Raw genomic sequence first — 7,068 nt, 5'->3', positions numbered from 1 at the left:
GATGAATCGAGCAGATGTTAATTTGATATTAAAGGCTATTTTCAATAAGAACTTAGATTTAGTAAATTGCGAGAGCCTGTTAGATCTATGTTGATTAATAAATTGCGAGAGCCTGTTAATCATGTTATTTATGCAATGTCAATGATTGATTATTATGTTTTACCCTGGAATATTATTTATTGGTGAACCTATGCCCTAGATCCTTTTATATATTGTTTTCTCCCTATTCTCAATCTTAGTAGTTTAGTTTCTTATTCAAATATAAATATTGGTTACTTCATAATCTAGATTATTTTAATTAATTAGGAATAGAAAGACTTGTTTCCCCGTGGAGATCGACCCTACTTCCCTATCTGCTTTAGTTAGAGGACTTAGGAATTATTTTTGATTAGGGGATACGACTCTACCCTGTCAGAAATAAAGTAGGGAGAAATTAAATATTAAAAGACCTAGGGCATAGGTTCACTAATAAACAATAATCCAGGGAAAATCATAATAAGCAATCATCAAGCATTGATCAATCAGATTATAAAGGGCTTTCGCTACGTATTATAATCACAGAGTTAATTTACCGGTATTAAATCTCATCTGTCGAATCTCGACTTAACCATTTATAAATTAGTCCGCCTATTGAAACTAAGCCTAAACATAAATTCTCATATGTCGAATCTCGAATTAATATTGCTAAACTCATACAATTAAATCTGGCCAAACCTAATTGCATAGCATTAAATCAATCAATAGGAAATTAACCAAGCATTGATAATCAACAATCACAAATTTACCCCTTCATAATATTTATTAGATCCCCAAAAACCCTAGAAATAAAACTACTTAAGCATCAACATATCTAAACTAATCAAATAAATAAAGCAAGACATAATCAAAGAAGTAAATAAAATAACTGAAATTAAAAGAGAAGAAATTGTTACCAAAAGAAATCTAGATTAAAGAAAGTAATTAAGAACAAAGTTGAGAGAGAATTTAAGAGAGAGAAAATATCCTAAGTAGAGAGAGAAAATCTAAAAGAGAAGGTAAACAAAAATTACGTACATAAGTCGTACTTAAACACTCCTAAAACAAAAACTAAAACAAAACTAATCAGCTACTTCGAAAAACTTGCGCCCGATCAGGCGAAGGGCCGCCCGATCGGGCCCGCCTTTTTACTCTGCCCCTTGCTGGTATGCTGCGCCCGATCGAGCCTACGCTCACCCAATCGGGCGCGCTTCTTCCTTGAGGTTGCTTTTGCGCGCACCCGCCCGATCGGGCATATGCTTGCCCGATCGGGCCAGGCTTCTTATTCGAGGCTTGGATTTTGATTGGGCTCGATTCCTTGGCCCAATCCGAATTTCCTGATCGGGTCTTGATTACTTGATCCAATAGCCCCGGTATCACATACCGAGCCCTTAATCACCGGTTCTCACTGATCCTGGGCTTCAAGAATGGTCGTGTCCTTCTAGCTTCCGTAATCGATCCTTGAAAACCTGGGAAAATGCTCCAAAAGTGCAATTTTCTGTAAAACTCAACTAAAACTACGAAAACACTAGAAAACACAAATTAGTAATAAAAGTGGCCCTAAAGAGCCAAAAACACTACTAATTATGACCACGAGACGGGGGTAAAACACTATATAAATTGGACATATCAAGTATAAATACTTCTCCGTAAAACGAGTTTAGTACTTTTTCTTAACCTTCTTTTTACTTTCTTAGATTTTCTCTCTCTACTTAACTTTTAGATTAGTTTCTCTCTCATATACTTTGTTCTTAATCTATTCTTAATTCCAGATTTATTTGGTTACTATTTCTCTTCTCTTAATCTTAGTTGTTTATTTTATTCTTTTGATCATGTCTTGTTTTATTGCTTTGATTAGTTTAGTTTTTATTATGTGTGAGTAGTTATATTTCTAGGGATTTTAGGGATCCATAAATAATATAAAAGGGTAATTTATTGTTGTTAATTGTCAGTGCTAGATTAATTTCCTATTGATTGAATTAATGCTCTGTGACTGGATTTGCGCAGATCTTTTACGCATGAGTTTAACAATATTGATTCGAAATTCGACAGATGAGAATCAATGTTTAGGTCTAGTTTCAATAGGCAGGTTAATTTATAAATGGTTAAGTCGAGATTCGAAAGATGAGATTTAATACCGGTAAATTAATTGTGTGATTGTAATACGTAGCGAAAGCCCTTTATAATCTGATTAATGTATGCGTTGATGAATGATTATTATATTCTACCCTGGAATATTATTTATTGGTGAACCTATGCCCTAGATCCTTTTATTCATTGTTTTCTCCCTACTCTTAATCTTCGTAGTTTAGTTTCATATTCAAATTTATATATTGGTTACTTCATAATCTAGATTATATTAGTTAATTAGGAATAGAAAGACTCGTTTCTCTGTGGATTCGACCCTACTTCCCAATCTACATTAGTTAGAGGATTTAGGAATTACTTTTGATTTAGGGATACGACTTTACCCTGTCAAAATTTGGCGCCGTTGCCGGGGAAACGGTTTTATTTTTATTTCTGATTAATTTTGTAGCCTAGGTTATTTCTTTTTGTCTCAGAGAACATTAGTTCTTTGAGGCAAATCTCATATTTGCTTTTAGTTTTTTTTTTGTTTATGCCCAGGTGTTCCAGATCAGGGTACATCCCATTCGATCCCGAGATCAAACGATCCTTTCATAGGCAGAAGAACTTCTACAAGCAAATTCTGGCGGACTCTGGTGATAATAATAATCACCGTGATCCTCCAACTGGTTTTAACGATTCAGAGGTATCATCAGATCCAGAATCAGAGATGACGACTCCAAAGAAGCTTAGTGATTACTCACAACCAAAGCTTATCGACTTTCCACATCTCACTCCCACTCCGGCTCTTGATGGGGTACAATTTGAGATTAAACCCCAATTTATAACGATGATAGAGAGGAAGCAATTTAGTGGAGCTAAGGGTGAAGACCGAAATCTTCACATTGCAGACTATTGTCAATATTGCAATACCATCAGGTACGCCGGGGTCACACAAGACCAAATCAGGGAGATTCTCTTTCCTTTCTCTTTAACTGGAAAAGCTAAATTGTGGTTTAATGGTTTAAATAGAACTGCACTTGGTATAACTGACTGGGAAACTCTTGTTTTGAATTTTTATAACAAGTATTATCCTGCACAGAGAACAGCCGTACTATGGAGTGCAATTCAGAACTTTGCCCAAGAAGCCGATGAAACTTTATATGAGGCTTGGGAGAGGTTCAAGGACCTACAAAGAGAATGCCCCCACCATAATTTGGCACAATGGCAGTTAATCCAAGCCTTTTACAATGGCATTGGAAATTCATCTAGAATAATTTTAGATTCTGCAGCTAGTGGGAGATTTATGAATCTTAATGTTGATGATGCAGGTCAGGTTATTGAAGATATGGCGATACATAATTCCCAATATGGGAATCCTAGAGGCTTTGCTAACAAGGGGAAGCACAGTGTTGACTCTGTATCCTTTTTGCAAGATCAATTAACCTCTATTTGCCAAATTAGATAATCTTAGCACTGCTAATATAGCTAATGTTTCTGCAATCAATAATAATGCTAATGAGGCTTTCTGTGAAAATTGTGGAATTATAGGTCATTGGGAACAAGATTGCAGGAGTTCCGTGGAGCAAGTTAATGCCTTTCAAGCTTATAGGCAGAATAACCCATACTCCAACACCTACAATCCTGGGTACCGGAATCATCCGTACCTTTTCTACCGGAGCACTAATGTTCAAAATCCACCACCACAAGAACCACAAGCGCCACAGCAACAGCAGCAGAAATATTACCATCCCAATGCTGGCTAGAAGAACCAACCACAACAACCCTCCTCATCTTCCGACCCCGCTTTGGTAGAAATTAGAGCGATGCTAGGTAATATGCAGAAGCACATGGAGAGTAGAGATGCGCAAATTGATTCAATTCTAGCACATAATAAAATTGTAGATAATCAAATTGCACTACTTTCCGCTACTCTACAAGCTCGCCAACAGGGAGCTCTACCAGCACAGCCGACCAGGCCTACGGATCAAGCCTATGAAATTACTCTAAGGAGTGGTTAAAACTATGAAGGGCCCCCTATGCCCAGAGTTGATGAACCTGTTTTAATAAATAATGCTAATCTTGATTCAGTTAAACCAGACAATGTAGCTAATAGCCCTGCAGGGCTAAAGCATAATACTAATATATCTAATTCTACATTGCAGGGTACGACTCCAGAGAAGGTGGCCACTCCAGATAAGAGCAATAATGCTCCAAAGCCAATTATAAAACTTCCATTCCCCAATCGTCAACTGAAAATAAATTTGGATAAGCAGTTTGGTAAGTTCCTTGAGATGGTAAAAGATTTGAAGGTAACAGTTCCCTTCACTGAATTAATCACACAAATTCCTTCATATGCAAAATTTATGAAAGAAATATTGACAAGAAAAAAGGTCTATTAGTGAGGTAGAGACAGTAGCTTTCACTGCAGAGTGTAGTGCCGTACTTCAAAATAAATCTCCACCTAAATTAAAAGATCCGGGTAGTTTTTCTATCCCTTGTCATATATGCAATCTAATGATTGATAATGCATTGTGTGATTTGGGTGCTAGCGTTAGTGTTATGCCATTATCTGTGTGTTCCAAACTAAATATGGGTAAATTAAAAGCTACTAACAATACTCTACAAATGGCCGACTGTTCATTCAAATACCCCTTAGGTGTTTTAGAGGATGTCCCCGTTAGAGTAGGTAAATTTTATATACCTGTTGATTTTGTTGTTCTTGATATGGCTGAGGATATGCAAACCCCAATCATTTTGGGTAGACCATTCCTTAACACTACAAGAGCAATTATAGATGTGAGAAGTGGTAAATTAACACTACCAGCAGGGGACGATAAAATTATTTTTACTCTTAATAATACCCCTAAAAGCCCCATGATAGAGGAGAAGTGCTTTAGTGTTAATGTGGTTCAAAGTTATTCTAACAAGCCCCAAGCTCTTGTAAAAGATCCCTTGGAGGCGGTATCTTGTGTTGCATCCCTTTCAGATGAGATAGACAAATGGCAGAAGGAAGTTGATGCAATAGAAAGATCCCTCTACACTGTCGGTCTTGGCTTTGAGGACGAAAAGGTGGAATCAATCAAGCAAGTTGTGCAAATTGAGCCTACGGTAAGTGTTCCGCCAGATTGAGTTGCAAATGTTAAATGCAATGACAATTTGAAGCAACCCTCGATCAAAGAGGGATATTTAGTGCGAAGCATTGAAGAACCCCCTATCCAAGTCAAGGAGGATCCACCAGATAAGGTGAATTGGCGTCCCACAGGGCATGTCAGGAAGCCGCGTCGTAGCCAAAACACCGCTTGACCGGGTAAGAAACCGCCCGATCAAGCGTTAGGCCAAGGGTCCTAGTTCTTGTACTTGGTAAGAAGGTCGTGCGGGACCTAGATAAACCAGCGCTTTGCGGGAGGCAAGCCGTATTTTTAATGCTTTTTAGACTAGTTTTTCTTTCTTTTTCTTATTGAGAGGAGAGATGAGGGAATTTAATGAGTTTTATGAGTGTTTATACAGGTTTGAAGGAAAAGAGTTAGCCAAAATTTGAAGAAAAGATGAAAATAAGAAATTCGTCAATTAGCCTCGGGCCCGACCGGGCAAAGCTCACCCGACCGGGCGTGAGAGCTGGGTTAAAAAATCAGGTCTTTTCGCCTGACCAGGCGATGGGCGCCCGACCGGACGCGAAAATCGTCGTATACGGACATATTCGTCCGCCCGATCGGGCAAATCTCGCCTGACCGGGCGCGAGAAGAGACGAAAATTGCATCATCATATCGCCCGATCGGGCGAAGGGCGCCCGACCGGGCGCGAGAGTATACGAAATCGGGTAATTTAGATCGCCCGATCGGGCGAGTTCCGCCGGACCGGGCGCGAGAGCACAACAAAAATTACAAATCAGATCGCCCGACCGGGCGAACACCCGCCCGACCAGGCGCGACATACCTGACGCCCTTTTTCTTCTTCTTTCTTCGTCCTTTTCTCATTTCAATCTCTTTCCTCTATAACTTTCTCTCTCTAAAAGCTTAAATCCTCTACCTTCTCTCTAAGTTTTCTCCTCTATTTCTCACCCAAATCCAAAACTTTTTACATATTATTAATCCTCTCTTCATCCTCTACATTTCTATATCACAATTTTCGAATTCCATTCAAATTAATTTACATACCCATTTTTACCATGGTTTCAAAGAGGGCTCGATTTATTTTTGGTAGGAGTTCTAGCTCGAGGGAGGAGTATGACCCGGATTTGCAACTCCCGTACTGGCCAACGATCTGTATTGCTAGCCAGAAGCAAAAGGAGCGGCTAGAACACCTAGTCGGGCGCGAGGTAATTCCTTCACAGTGGTTACACCGCCCTACTTTAGAATCTTATGGTTTGTATGATTTTGTGAAACGATTTTTAAATGACATAGGCATGAGAAAATTTGTTGATATGCATTATCCTACATACCGTGAATTGACTTGTGAATTCTTGTCTTCTTTGAAAGTTGTAAATAGTAGAAATGGGACGAATTTAATTTTAGGTTGAACAATAGGAATATTAGTTTAACTTATGTGGAATTTTGTAAATTGTTTGAATTAAATTCTGAATTACCACACCAATGGCATGCTGAATATAAAATGGGTGACATTTATTATTCTCTGACTGGTTTGCTTACTCCCGACCCCCAACATGATAGTACCAAACCTATTCATCACCCAATCCCAAAAATTTGGCAAAGATTTGCGGGTTTGTGTTTTTTAGGTAGGAACGAGCCCCATAACGCCCAAACTAACGAACTAGCTGTTATAGGACACTATGTGTATGGGTTTGGGAAACTGAACATAGGTAGGTACATTATTCACCATTTGAGAAGACATGCCACGGCCAGTACCCAATCTTGCACCCCCATTCGTATAGGAGGCCTCATCACTAGAATAGCAGTGAAAAAGGTCGGTTTTGTTGAGGGTGGACCCCACCAACTGACCAACTGTGGACCAGATACCTATATGACTGCT

The 7,068-nt window shown here is 38.8% G+C and overlaps 1 non-coding gene across 1 annotated transcript; it reads right to left on the bottom strand.

Moving 5' to 3' along the window:
- Positions 1–3,190: 3,190 nt before the first annotated feature.
- On the bottom strand, positions 3,191–3,297 carry LOC145625925 (small nucleolar RNA R71). Its single transcript, XR_014110817.1, has one exon. It is a non-coding gene; the product is annotated as a small nucleolar RNA R71 (small nucleolar RNA).
- Between the last annotated feature and the right edge of the window lie 3,771 nt (positions 3,298–7,068).

The sequence above is a fragment of the Chenopodium album genome, chromosome 3 (genome assembly GCF_948465745.1).
Source record: "Chenopodium album chromosome 3, dcCheAlbu1.1, whole genome shotgun sequence".
Lineage (NCBI taxonomy): Eukaryota > Viridiplantae > Streptophyta > Magnoliopsida > Caryophyllales > Amaranthaceae > Chenopodium > Chenopodium album.
This window is presented reverse-complemented; position numbering and strand designations above follow the sequence as displayed.